Source organism: Rutidosis leptorrhynchoides, chromosome 4 (assembly GCF_046630445.1).
Source record: "Rutidosis leptorrhynchoides isolate AG116_Rl617_1_P2 chromosome 4, CSIRO_AGI_Rlap_v1, whole genome shotgun sequence".
Taxonomy (NCBI): domain Eukaryota; kingdom Viridiplantae; phylum Streptophyta; class Magnoliopsida; order Asterales; family Asteraceae; genus Rutidosis; species Rutidosis leptorrhynchoides.
The window spans coordinates 370,274,497-370,291,451 of NC_092336.1; positions in this window are offsets into that span (position 1 = coordinate 370,274,497).

The window sequence follows — 16,955 nt, forward strand, 5'->3', positions numbered from 1 at the left end:
ATCCATATATATATCATCATATAGTTTTTACAAGTTTTAACGTTCGTGAATCACCGGTCAACTTGGGTGGTCAATTGTCTATATGAAACATATTTCAATTAATCAAGTCTTAACAAGTTTGATTACTTAACATGTTAGAAACATTTAATCATGTAAATATCAATCTCAATTAATATATATAAACATGAAAAAGTTCGGGTCACTACAACATTGTCCTCTTGGTGAAGAACCTGAAGCACTTACCGGCGAACCTATTCGTAATATCATTTTCTCTCTCATTTCCAGAGTATCTCGTCACAATTATATACTATCTCAAATTCTCGATCTTATTCATCTGCTTGTCCAAACCGACAACCATCCCGGTGTAATAGAAGAAGTCAACGAGCTTCGCGCTCGGGTAGTGGCTTTGGAGAATATGGTGCAAAGGTTACAAGCACCAGCAACACCACCGGCATCAACGGTATCACCAACAGTACCAGTACCACCACCCACAACATCCACATCCACACCGCAAGCCTCAACTTCACAATCTGACCCACGAACATCAATGTCATATGCCTTGTAGATATCAAGGAATACCAACAATAATAACCAATGAAGTATTGATTCATAACTGCATCAGAGAAATATTCTACGGAGATTATGTAATTTCTAAAGTTTAGAGATCATCTATTCTAGCTTTAAGCGTAAATCAGATGAGTGGATAGAAGATAGAGTAGAAACCCTGACCGGAATAGTGCGTGATTTATAAGCGAGAATTACACAAGCAGCACCAGCAGTAGCAATACTGTCAGCATCACCAGTACTAGCAGTACTGTTAGCATCACCAGCACCAGCAACATCTACAACATTAGAAGCTCCGTCAACTCTATAATCACCACGGAAATCATCACAAATCAACAACAAGTATGTCATATCAACGAGTTATGAAGTATTAAATCATTCCCACTGAAGGATTTATATGTATATCTTATATATATAAATTTTGAAACCATAATAAATCATTCCGTACTAAGCTATTACGTGTGAATCTTAACTACTCAGTTAATTCATATTACTAATATGCTATGATGTACATCCTCCGTCAGCGACTTAACCATCGTTAACTACAATCTCTGTTTCAATTCAATGAATTCCATTTCATAATAAATCAAGTGTATTATTCAAATATATGTTTGATTTTACACTTTCATCATCGATGTACTTGAAACTTTTCAGATAACATCATTCGTATCTTGCGAAGTTCACAAGAATTCCACGAACACTAACACCATTCACCGAAGAAATATCAATAAAAATGAATAATGAAGTATTTATTCATGAATTCATTTACGTTGAAGAAATAATCAGCGAAGTTTACGATTATTCATTTCTAGTTCCAGCCGAAAATCAAATGAGTTTAATATTAACTCATTAAATCCGTATTACATCCGAAGAAAATATACATATATTTTCATAAAGATTGTGATAAAATTCTCTGGTACAAAATATTACTTGTGAATTTTTATTTAACGGGTAGGTAATACCCGAGAGATATATAAATTCACAATTAATATGTTACATTCTTCGATTCTGATTCACATATCATTAATTATACGCATTACTTTCACAACGATATACATTCTTTCATAAAAATCAAAACAACCATACTCATTCAAATTCAATTACATATTCTGAATTTAACATATCAGAATCCAAGTCGAGATATAACCGATATCATCACTCTTAGATTCCTATAGCTTTCAAAAACTATACTTTGACTTCAAAATTGTGCTAGAACATCACTACTATTCATTAAATTCAGAAAAATATTCGTACCGTTCAAAATTCTAGAACATCATATGTATATTGACGATTAAAATCTACATTCAAAACCCTTCATGATTCTAGAAAACACCTCAATTAAGAAACAATCGAGATGATGATCCAACCACACGTTATCAATGGAAAGAAGGATTACGCGTGTAGCGATACACCTAGAAACTCTCAAAACCAAAAGTCATAGACTAATACATATCTGTGTCAACTCCTTTGGCATTTATTATCAAAAATAACTTTATAATCTCTTTCCAAAGTAGTCAGTTTTGTCACAGCTGCAGCAAGTCAACTTCGACTTTTCAGTCGAAATAGTCTTATTATAACTTCGATATATACGTTGCCTTTTCGCCATCGTTACCAGGGAATCTTTTACATTTCACCAGACTAACAGTAGACGTATCAACAACTTCATTACCTTTTGACTTAGGCCTCTCCTAAAAATCACTATACTTATTCATTGAAATCCTATCCTGTACTCATCTGTATCTTGTAACTGTAGTTGCCATACTAAACAGCTTGAATCATTATTCTCGAATTTCACAGCAATTTTACGCCAACAGTTATATATATATACATATAATGTCTATCTTCTAGACTTACATACTGCGAATGTGAAGTTTCTGAAAAACACCCTAAACTGCGAACTAGTTCTCCGAATTTTTGGAAAAATACTGATGAAGCAGCAAAAACCGTAAACAACCTTAACAGTCAGAAGTTTGATGATAAAGAATAGTGTGTTGGCAAAGCTCAGAAAAAGAGAAGGTTTGGAACTGGAAAACGGATTTAGCAAACCATGAAGGAGGCTGTGGACAAATCACAACGACTAAATCTGCCTTCAAAGAATCCAAATGATTCAGTATCTGCTGAAGTCTTTAGCGAATACCTTGCTCCCTACTTTAAACCCTTGTGAACAATATTCTTCATCATCCTCTGATCTTAAATATTCTAAGATATCATCATATCTTTCATTATAAATATCTTCGATATTTCTGAAGATATCTTCATAACTATTGTCATCCGAAATCATTTACCTCTTCGCGCTATCTGTGTTACATCATAAAAGAAACTACTTTAGTGTCTAAATTTTGAAACTTTCGAGTTTAAAGTATGAATGTTCTTGAAGTAGTGTTGGGAACTGAAGCATGAGTTAGTATAATATAATGACACTTGATCAACGTGATTATATTACAGTAAGTCATGCTGAGTTTCTAATAGAACGTGATGATTCACAGAATATAACGTCATCATGTGCCATGTTACACGACTCTTACATTCTACCTAATCTCCAAACATATCGAGAACACATCTTCCTGATAGTTCCATTTTTTCTCTTGAATTCTGGTGATTTAACCAATCAAGATCGTGCTAGTAAAATTTCTCTCTTAGAACATTAGTTATGTTCATTCGAAACTCCATACCTAAGAATTCTGGACCATTACTTGCAAAAAACAAAAGCATGAAGCTCCGAAATAGAAATGGGAGTATAAATCGCAGCAAATAGGAGAGAGCATTAACTGTAGATGTCAATAATTATGGAAAGACAAATGCAAGAAAGGATTAAGAAAAACACTACCCCAAGAGCGAAGTAGAAGTAAACAGATTCCTCCGGTGGGAGTTGGAATAGAAGGATGATTGTTGTGATAGTCAGAATAAGATCAAGGATCAGAACAGGATGAAGCATTTCCACAATCTTTTGGAAATATGAATTGAGGAAGAAAGTATAGAGGATGGGAGTGGTGGAAATAAGGAAACGAATGGGGTAGATTTATAGTGACATATCAGACGGAGCAATCGAGACAGATTATTGCATTTAACCAAAGTGGATTCTAATTTCCTTAATTACCGAAGAATCAAATCTTATTACGAAGATTTTCTCTAAATCCCTTGAACTCTGGTAATCAACCCTGTCTACGTCAAAAGATATGACGAAACTTTATTTTCTCATTTCACTCCTTTGTGATAACTTCACTCGTACTTTTCACATAAACAAATTGTTTTATCCATATTACTTAATGAGGATAAAACTCTATTAATCAACTCATAATCATCATAAAAATATTTTTATTATTAGTCATGACGACCTCGATCAAATTTTCGGACGAAATTTCTTTAACGGGTAGGTACTGTGTCGACCCGGAAATTTCCGAAAAAATTTAACTTAATCTTTATATGTTTCCGACACGATAAGCAAAGTCTGTAATGTTGAAATCTCAAAAAAAAAAAAAAAAACTTTGAATTGTGTTCATGTATTCATTTACCCTTCGACTGTTCTCGACGATTCACGAACATTTATGTGAATAGATATGTATATATATAAGATATAGTTATATTAATTGAAAACGTTAACAAAGTATTAGATGTATAATACTTTACATGAACGTATTTGTTTCAATATATATTTAACATATTTATCGACGGAATTAAAAGATAATATCAAATGATTGAATTCTCAGATACATTGTGATTATAGTTACGGGTCTCTGTTATGAGGTCGACTATGATTTAAGAAATCTGTCCTTTTTAACAATATTCGGAAAATGGTAGAGTGATTTACATGAAAGAACAAAAGTGTCAATTAACGAGAACTAAACAAAAGTTAGTGGAGATTCCTGCTTAACTTTCAATGCATGCTTTACAATGATTGTCTCGTATCGCTTGATAAGTTAATTATTTAGTTTTTATAGTATTGAAAATGTTTTACGATATAGATGAAACCTTTTTAAAGGATGATTTGGAATATAACTGATTATGGAAAACCAAATTTATAATTACTCGATTTAGTTTCAAACGTATGAAAACGTTTTTCTATCCAAAATAACTTTGTTACGAAAACGTTTTGAATATATAAAAGGAAACAATATTAATTTTTGCGTAATATATATATATATATATATATATATATATATATATATATATATATATATATATATATATAAGGAATTAAAAATATAAATGTCAAGAAGTAGGAACATATTATAAAACTTTAAGATTATTAAAGTTATTACCATTATCTTTTATTGTTAGAATTTTTAGAAATTATATAAAACGATTTGAGTGTCACATCTTCTTTAAAACGAATATAATTTTATAAATATCTAGAACCACTTTTGACAAATTGTTACTGAGTCATTATGATAAGGATAAAGGTTTTAACATTATCTTAAAATTTAGAATCTTTCTAGAAAACCTTTTGACAAGTTACAAAATAGCAGTCCGTGACAAACACGGGTTAAAAAGTAAGACCAAATATCACGGATTTAATCTACAACTTCACGTAAACATCTATGTCATGATTTTGTGAGTTTTGTTTTATTATTTATTTGTTATTATTATTATATTTATTATATATATATATATATATATATATATATATATATATATATATATATATATATATATATATATATATATATATATATATATATATATATATATATATATATATATATATCACGGTTTGGGATTAGAAAAGTGATGGCAAAAATTTTGTTCTTATTCTCCACGTGAATTTGAATTTTATATATATTATTATAATTATTATAATTATTATACTATTATATTTAATTATTGTATTTATATATTATGCAAATGGAAGTAAACTGTAGGCAAGAGAGTGATAGCTTGTTTAAGCAAGTTGAATTTATTTTTATATTATTAAATTGTGGTGCCTTAAATGTTTAGACTACTTATATATTCGATCCGCTTTATGCTAAGTTAAACAACACCACGACCATTTGATATGCTATACCATTAAACTGTTAAATTTGTTATATTTATTTTGAACTAATATTTTAAGCAACACCTACGAATGTTTTTACAATTGGTTTGACATGATTTAAAAATCAAGATACTTTAGTATACTGGTTGGTTGTCATAAGTAAAAAAAAAAAAGATACAACCAAGTCTCATGAATCATTGTAGTTTTGTGGGGTTACTGTCTTAAAAATTTATCAACTTTGTTGTCTTAAATATGGTCCCATAGGCTATCAATTATGGAGTTCTATCAATCATCATTATATGACAAAATAAAATTTTCAAAGAAATAGTACGTTTATTATTTTGGAAGAGTAAAACGAGTGGTTTTTTTATACACGTGGAAAATTCTTTTATTATACATCAATTTTTGGGAAGAATTTGACCAAGAACCATATATCACGTATGCATATAAATCGAGTTCTGCCGAGTCTCACAAAACACACTCTCATATCTCTTTATCCATAATGAATTAATAATACTCTGTACATATATTAATTATATTATTTTCTTATTATTATTATTATTATTATTATTATTATTATTATTATTATTATTATTATTATTATTAGTATTATTATTATTATTATTATTATTATTATTATTATTATTATTATTATTATTATTATTATTATATAATAGATATAATACTACGATGAGGTTACGCTCGGGAGATTTTCAAATTGGGTTTCAAATGGTTTTTAACTAAGAAAATTATGGGTTATAGCTATGGATGTTATGGATATTGTTCGGGGGTATTGCTCGAGAGGTCAAACTAGTGTTTATCATTTCCGTTGCGTCTACGTACTTCTCTGCAATATTGAATCACAATATTGATACGTGAGCATTCATATCTTATCTTTTATATATTAATAGTGTATCCCTGACTAGTGCTCGAGTATATATGATGATGCATGTTTGTATGCTTAACTCCGTTGTTATATAGTTTATGATAAATCACGAATTTGATACACATGCTACTGAGATAAGGTATATGATATGCATGTCGTTGGAAAGCTGGCGAAAAATTAAAAACTTTTCATTTAGGAATTGTGTGATTTCGATGAACGGATTAAAAGATATGGTCAACTGAATTATTATTAATTTTAGTATTATTATTGTTAAAATGATTATTATTACTATCGTCGTTATTATTATTATCTAAAAATAATTATTATTATTATTAGTATTATTATTATTATTATTATTATTATTATTATTATTATTATTATTATCATTTTAGTAATATATTTAAAAATTATCATTTTGAAAAGAATTATTATTTTTATAAAATATTATTATTATTATTACTGTTAATATTAAAAAATATCATTATTATTAAGATTATCATGATTAGAATTATCATTTCATCATAAATAATATCATCATTAGTAAATATAAATATTGTTACTAGTAGAATAATAATAATTATTATTATTACAAAATAATACAACTTTTATTTATTATTATTATTATCAATATTATTTTATCAAATCAATATGTGATACAAAGATATTTTACCACATGTAATATAATTACATTAATAATACATACCACTATACTTTTATGATATTAAGTGAACTTTATAAATTTTATTACTTAAGATATATAAAAGTATATTTTTATAAATTTTAACATAAATTTTTATTTATTAATAAATGATTTATATTATTTACTCTAATAAAATCTGTTAAATATATTTAAACATATAAAACAACTATATTTAAATTATATAATAAGCATGTATAGATTTTGGAAGTCATTTTGGGTCAAGTTGATTTTTGTTGACTTTTGCATATCGGTTTCGAGCATTAGGATTGTGATACACTACGACTTGACCTAAATTGTTAGACAGATATTGACCAACATATAAATATATATAATTAATATAGGTTCATGAATTCGAGGCCAACCCTACACTTGTTCAATGACGATATATGTATTTTTACTACGAAATACAGTATTGTGAGTTTCATTTGCTCCCTTTTTAAATGCTTTTGCAATATATATTTTTGGGACTGAGAATACATGCGCTGCTTTTATAAATGTTTTACGAAATAGACACAAGTAATCGAAACTACATTCTATGGTTGGATTATCGAATCGAATATCACCCTTTTTAGTCTGGTAATCTAAGAATTAGGGAACAGAAACCCTAATTGATGCGAATCCTAAAGACAGATCTATTGGGCCTAACAAACCTCATTCAGGTTACGGATGCTTTAGTACTTCGATTTTATCATGTCCGATGAGAGTCCCAGAATGATGGGGATAATCTAGATGCGTTTTGTTAATGTCGATTACCAGGTGTTCACCATATGAATGATTTTTATCTCTATGCAGTTTTTACTAAATGCCTGATATGAGATGATGTTTATGAAAAATGGAAATGAAAATCTTGTGGTCTATTAAAATTATAGAAATGATCGATTATGACTAACTAATGAACTCACCAACATTTTGGTTGACACTTTAAAGCATGTTTATTCTCAGGTATTAAATAAATCTTCCGCTGTGCATTTGCTCATTTTAGAGATGTTACTTGGAGTCATTCTTGACATATTTCAAAAGACGTTGCATTCGAGTCTTTGAGCTCAATAAGATTATTATTAAGTCATTGATAGCTTGAATATATTATGAAATGTTTGTAAAATATATCATATAGAGGTCAAATACCTCGCAATGTAGCCATACGTTATTGTATTCATCCATTATGGATTAGGATGGGTCACTTCAGAAGAGAGAGAGTGATGAGTGAGAGAGAAAGGTGGTAGTCGTTCATGGTGGCGGACGGTGGTCATGGTGGTTGCTATGGTGGTGTCTCCCGTGAAAGATTGAAGGTGAATCGTGGTGTTGGGGTAGTAGTTGTTCTCGGTTTATAGAAACCGAAAAAGAACACAACATAAGGGTGGTTTCAAGATGGTGTTTGGTTGAAAAGGAAACAAAACAATAAATGGGTTCTTGGGTGGTTTGAGCTTCGATTGATCAAGTTTTTTTTTTGGTGATGTTTTCTCTAATACTCTCTCAAATATATGCATTTATAGATATAGTAAAAGATATTATGTAACTAAATATAGAATAAGGATATGATAGGTGAATGAGACTGGTTACAAACAAAGCAAAATTGTACGTTCTTGACTCAGTAAATTTAAAAAGGTGATGGGTTGTGTTTGAGAGAAGACAGAAAAATAGAAAGAGGAAAGTATAAAAGTTGAGGCGGATTGCTAATAGAATTTGGATACATCTGTGATTGAATTTGATTCTGAAACAGGATTAGAGACAGGAAACAAAAGAATGATCATGATGTGCAACTGGTATTGTTTGTATCATTGATTGGATTCAATTTGTAATCAGGTAAGAATCAATTGAAGTTGTTTTGTAGCTAGATTGGGCCGACAGGTTTATACAGTAACAAGATTTGAAGGACGATTGTGAAGTCGACATGTAACAGAACGTAGACATGATTCTTCAAATAAGAAGAAGAAACAAGAAAAGAAATAAGTCAGATAATGACCTGTAACAAAAATCGTACATTCTTCTGTTACTGATTTCTATCAAATTTTGTTTTGTTCTTGTGATTGAATCTTGATTGGTACTAATTTGAGATAGGAGAATCAAATTAATCACAGTATGATTGTAACGTGAAACTTATTTTGATTATGTGTTTGCATAATTCTGTATTTAATTAATCTAAATACAATAATACTGATTCATATAGTGTTTCTGTATATATCAGTATATATATATATATATATATATATATATATATATATATATATATATATATATATATATATATATATATATATATCTGTATTTATATTTCATTATTATATATAATTTGTATTAATAATAATAATATTAATAATATCCAATTAATACTAATAATAATAAGAATAATGATTAAAAGTATTAGAAATAATAATAATAATAATTTTGGAATAAAAATGATAATTTTTAGAAATAATAATGATATATCAAATTACATGTGTTAACTTTCATATATTTCATATTGAAAATAATAAAATAACTAATACTGATTTTTATTTTAATAATGAAAGTAATAATAATATTAGTATAACAATTATATTTTAACTTGTAACTACATTTAATATATTAATATTACAATCTATTAATTATGTAATGATATCATTCATTATATGATAACATCATTTAAATATTTGATACTTATACATTTTATATATATACATATTTATTTACAAGTACAAGTTCGTGAATTGTCGGGAATGGTCGAAGATCAATTGAATATATGAAACAGTTCAAAATTTTTGAGACTCAACGTTACTGACTTTGCTTATCGTGTCGAAATCATATAAAGATTAAGTTTAAATTTGGTCAGAAATTTTCGGGTCGTCACAGTACCTACCCGTTAAAGAAATTTCGTCCCGAAATTTGAGTGAGGTCATCATGGCTAACAATAAAAATGTTTTCATGACGAATATGAGTTGATAAATAGAGTTTTATCATTATTGATTAATATATATAAAATGATTCGATTATGTGATTGCGTACGAGTGAAGCTGTCACAAAAGATTGAGATAGAGGTTTAACTTTTGACATAGTTACGGTGGATTTTCGGAATTTAAGAAATTTACAGAAAATGTTCTAAACAGAAAGGACAGATAATAGCACGATTTGATTTGTTAAATTATCAGTATCACGGAGGATAGAACTATCAAGAAAACATTTTATTGATATGTTTAGAGGTTAAGTAGAATGAAAGAGTTATGTAACATGGTACATAATGAGGGTGTGATCTTCTGTGAACCATCATCATGTTCCATTAGAAACTCAGCATGACTTACTGTAATATAACCACGTTGACCTGACGTCATTATATTATACTAACCCATGTTTCAATTCCCAACACTTCTCCAGAAACCATTCATAATTTAAATTCAAATTTTATAGAAATTTAGAAACTAAAATAGTTTCTTTTATGATGTAATATAGATAGCACGAAGAGATATATAAATTAGGACGATAATATTTATGAAAATATCTTCAGGAATATCGAAGATATTTATGATGATATTTTGGAATTTCTAAGTTCGAAAGTTGATGAAGAAAATTTTTCCACAAAATTTTAACATGACTTCGGAGCAAGATATTCTCTAAAGATTTCATCGGATCCAGAATTACCTGGATTCTTTGAATATAGGGTTTGGTCCTTGTATTTGTCCTTGATTTCCTTCATGGTTAGCTCAATCCGTTTTTCAATACCAAATTTTCTATCGAGCGTTCCCAATATTCCATTCTTTATTATCAAACTTTTAGCCATTTAGACCATCTACAATTTTGTTGTTTCCTCTGCATTTAATGCTACCATATCTGAATCATCGGTTATCAATCCGAGGTGTTTTTAAGAGTTTGAAGGGTTTGAATGAGGATTGTAATCGTCAAGATACAAAAGATTGTTTAGGATGAAATCAAGTGGCAAAATTGAAGAAAATGTTTAATTGTAGAAGATGTAGCTTATTGATGATGTTTTAAATCAAAATGTGTTATAATTTATATTTCCAATTCTGTTAATGCTTTTTAATTGTCCAAGGTTAGTAGTCCAATAGTCCAATATATAATCTCAGAATTTAAAATATCTAAGATCAGAATATGGTGAAGAAATTTTACGTAGTTAATTAATTGGTTACTAATCAATTTTATTTTATTCATTATTTTCTTCATTATACCACTTGTCAAATCTTGACTTGGATTTTGATTGGCAGAAACTCGTATATGAAATTGATTTGGAATGAAAATGGTTATTCTTTGGTGAACGAATACGTATATCTGTGGTTGTATGTAGGATAGTAGGTGACTGTTGAATCGGATTTGAAGAATGTTCAGTGTAACATATTCATGTGAAATCTAAATATTCCTCGGGTATTACCTACCCGTTAAAATATTTTCACCAATAACAGTTTGTACAAAATTTTTTTTAATAATATATATATATATATATATATATATATATATATATATATATATATATATATATATATATATATATATATTTTCTTCAGATGTAATCGTGGATTTAATGAGTTAATATGATATTAAACTCATCTGATTTACGGTTAGAACTAGAGTACATAATCTCTAAAATATTAGAAATTACATAATCGTCAGGTATAACGAAGATAAATTGTGACAACCCGGAAATTTCCAACCAAATTTAAACTTTATCTTTATATTATTCCGACACGATAAGCAAAGTTTGTTAAGTTAAATCTCAAGAATTTTAAATTGTGTTCATACATTCATTATAACCTCGACCAAATTCCGACGATTCACGAACCGTTATATATAAATATATATATATATATATATATATATATATATATATATATATATATATATATATATATATATATATATATATATATATATATATATTATAACTTGAGAATATTAATAAAGTATTAAATGTATAATACTTTACATGAACGTATTTGTTTCAATATGTTTATCGATGGAATTAGAAGATAATATCAAATGATTGATTTATCAGATACATTATGATATCATTACGGGTCTATGTTATGAGGTTCACTGTGATTTAAGAAATCTATTCTTTTTGACAACATTCGGAAAATGGTAAAGTGATTTATAAGTAAGAACGTGAAGTGTAAATAACTTAGATGTTGGATATCGACAAGTTAAGTAACTCGACATTTTTCATTAAGATGATTTCATACGTTTATTTAACCTTTGAACTTTATCACATGCTTCACCAACAAACTGTAATTTAAAAACTTGAAACCTATTATGAATATATATGATTCTACTTTTCTAAAACATTTTATGATATATAACGATTTCCATTATTTTAACCTTTAAACAAAATGATTCTTAAAAATATATTTGGTTTTGGAAAACAAAATTATTATATTTATTTGATTTAGTTTCAAACGTACAAAAACGTTTTCAGTTTAAAAAGAACTTTATTATTAAAACGTATATAACTTTTATAAATATCTAGAACCACTTTTGACAACTCATTACTTAACCAGTATGATAAAGATAACGATATTTATATTTTATTTTATTAAATATATATAACGATTTAAATTAATATTATATATTTATACGCGTATTATACGTACATAGTTTTATACTTTTACTATACTTAAACTTTACCTTTACTTTATTTTTACTTTACTTTAACTTTAATAATTCATACTTTAATAATTCATACTTTAATAATTCACTTTAATAATTCATACTTTAATAATTTACTTTAATAATTCATACTTTAATAATTCACTTTAATAATTCAAAAATCTATTATAAATAGAATTCAATAGGTTTCATTATTTCATAGAAACTTGAAAATAATTTTCTCTAAACTCTAAACTCTCTCAATCGATTTACATATATATATTTACTCCGTATTATTTCAAGATATTATTAGTATACGTAAAATATTACGTCAGAGTGCTGTCCGAGTGATTTCGAAATTGTTTTTTGAGTGGGATTGGATTAAGGAAATTATGGGTTATAGCTATGGAGGTGATTGGGTATGGTTCATGGGTATGCTCGTGAGGTCAATATAGTGTTTATCATCTCCGTTGCGTCTACGTACCTTTCCTGCAATATTGAATCTCAATATTGATACGTGAGTACTCATAATTTAACTTTTACATACTAATAGTGTATCCCTGACTAGTGCTCGAGTATATAGGATTATGCATGTTTGTACTTTTGATATTGCCTTTAGTTAGGTTATGTTGAATCCTGAATTAGTTATATATGCGACTGAGATAAGGTATAAGATATGCATGTCGTTGGAAAGCTAGTGAAAAAAATTAAGAACTTTTCATTTAGATATCGAATGATTTCGATGAACGGATTTGAAGTTATAGTCCATCGAATTTTTGTATTATTATTAAAAATGATTATTATTATCGTCGTTATTATTGTCATTCTAGTTTTATCTTATTATTATTATTATTATTATTATTATTATTATTATTATTATTATTATCTTTATCAATAAAAGGATTTATCATTAAAAAATGTTATTTTTTTATTATTACTATCGTTATTATCGTTAAAGTTATAATTAGTATTATTATTATTATCCAATTATTATTATTATTATTATTACTATTATTATTATTATTATTATTATTATTATTATTATTATTATTATTATTATTATTATTGGTATTATTATTATTATTATCATTATTAATATATATATCATTATTTAAAAATGGTTATTGTTATTGTTATTATTATTATTACTATATTATCATTAAGATAATTATTAGTATTACCGTTAATAATGTTATAGTAACTATCATTATTAATATTAGTGTAATTAAAACAAATATTTGTAATACCTAATTATTTTGATTACTATTATTATCATTATTACCAACACGATATAAAAGACGATTAAAAGCTATTAAACGAAACGATTAGGAAATAATGGGTAAGAGTATCATGATGAAATTAAAATATTATAAGATATTGATTTAGATAAAATTATCATTCTTATTATTTTTATCATTACTATTATTATTAAAATTATCGTTAGTATTAAAACTATCATTTTAACAAAAATTATCATTTTAATAGAAATGTCATTGTTACTATAAAATATCATTATTATTATTATTATTTTAAATAGAATTATTATTTTAAAGATAATATTAAAAATTATCGTAAATATTAAAGTTATCATAATTAGAATTATCGTTTTAACATAATGTCATCTTAGTAATTCTAAATATTGATATTTTTATAATAATAATTATTATTACAAAATAATACAACTTTTACTTACTATCATTATAGATATTATTTTATCAAATAAATATTTAATACAAATATATTTTACTACGTGTAATAACTTACTTTAATAATACCTATCATATTATCTTTATAATATTAAATGAATCCTATAAATTTTATTACTTAATATATATAAAAGTATATTTTATTATATAAATATAATATAAAATTTTATTTATTAATAAATAAATTATATTATTTACTCTAATAAATCTTTTAAAAATATTTAAAAATATAAAACGACGATATTTAAACTATATATTAATCATGTATAGATTTTTGGAAATTATTTTGAGTCAAATTTACTTTTGTTGACTTTTGCATATTAGTCTCGAGCATTAGGATTGTGGTACACTATGACTTGACCTAATTTGTTAGACAAATATTGACCAACACATAAATATATATAATTAATTTAGGTTCGTGAATCCGAGGTCAACCTTGCACTTGTTCAATGACGTTATATGTATTTTTACTACGAAATACAGTATGGTGAGTTTCATTTGCCTTTTTACCCTTTATATTTTTGGGCTGAGAATACATGCGCTGCTTTTATAACTGTTGTACGAAATAGACACGAGTAATCGAAACTACATTATATGGTTGAATTATCGAAATCGAATATGCCCCTTTTTATTAAGTCTGGTAATCTAAGAATTAGGGAACAGACACCCTAATTGACGCGAATCCTAAAGATAGATCTATTGGGCATAACAAACCCCATCCAAAGTACCGGATGCTTTAGTACTTCGAAATTATATCATGTCCGAAGGAGGATCCCGGAATGATAGGGGATATTCTTATATGTATCTAGTTAATGTCGGTTACCAGGTGTTCACCATATGAATGATTATTTTTTGTCTCTATGCATGGGACGTATATTTATGAGAACTGGAAATGAAATTCTTGTGGTCTATTAAAATGATGGAAATAAATGATTATGATAAACTAATGAACTCACCAACCTTTTGGTTGACACTTTAAAGCATGTTTATTCTCAGGTGTTAAAGAAATCTTCCGCTGTGCATTTGCTCATTTTAAAGATATTACTTGGAGTCTTTCATAGCATATTTCGAAGAACGTTGCATTCGAGTCATTGAGTTCATCAAAGATTATTGTTAAATCAATTTATATTTGGATAGTGGATATTATGAAATGGTATGCATGCCTGTCAATTTTTGATGTAAAGAAAGATTGTCTTTTAAAAACGAATGCAATGTTTGTAAAATGTATCATATAGAGGTTAAATACCTCGCAATGTAATCAACTATTGTGAATCGTTTATAATGTATATGAACGGGTCCTTTCATAAATGACGTAGAACGATATGTAGAACGATGATTAGGTTCGAGGTTTAGGTTGTGATGTTGAGGCATGTGATGTTGAAACTTGGGTTGTTGGTGGTACTGTTGGTGCTGGTGATGTTGCTGAAGCTGGTAAGTTTTGCACCATATACTCCAAATTGATTACTCGAGCGCGAAGTTCGTTGCCTTCTTCTATCGCACTGAGATGATTGTCGGTTGGGACGAACGGATGAATAAGGTTTAGAATTTGAGATAGTATGTAATCGTTGCGAGCTATTCTGGAAATGAGAGTGAAAATGGTGTTTTGGACTGGTTCGCCGGTAAGTGCTTCAGGTTCTTCGTCAAGAGGTGAATTTGGTTGGTGAAAAGGATTGCCTTTTTCTCATCTCCATTGATTAAGTCCACTACGAACCCATCCCCAATTTATCCAGAATTGATGATGGCTGATTGGTTGATAGATTCCGGTTATACTGTTTTCGGAGTTCGAGTGGAAATTCATATCTGTCGAAATCCGACGAACTTGAACTAGTTGCATAATTCATCTTGCACGGTCAGATAAAGGATATTTCGACATGGAATGATTTTCAGATATTGGATGATATTCTATCTACATAGAATACCTATATATAGCACAGAAGATCCCGTAGATTACGAGGGAAATTAAGGAAACGTGTCAGACAAGGTCTAATGTGATGGGATATGAATTTGTCTGTACACCATCTATGCAATAATTGTAATAAGACGTGTCGAGACTGAAGATGATAGGTAGATATTTTCCGACAAAGAATGGTAAGCAAAACTTTTGACATGCAGACCAGGTTCAAGTCTAGACTCATTAATTATTCTATCAACTACTAGGTCAAAGTCCAGACTCATTAATGAATCCTAATGACTATCTGTTAGACATACTAATGTAAGACCTGGTTCGCTAAGACCTCCGCTCTGATACCACATGTCGTGACCCGTCCTAATCCACCTGGACGAATACAATACATTTGGTTACATCGCGAGGTATTTGACCTCTATATGATACATTTTACAAACATTGCATTCGTTTTTAAAAGACAAACTTTCTTTATATCGAAAGTTGACGGCATGAATACCATTTCATAATATATCCAACTATAATTGACTTAATAATAATCTTGATGAACTCGACGACTCGAATGCAACGTCTTTTGAAATATGTCATGAATGACTCCAAGTAATATCTCTAATATGAGCAAATGCACATTGAAGATTTCTTTCATACCTGAGAAT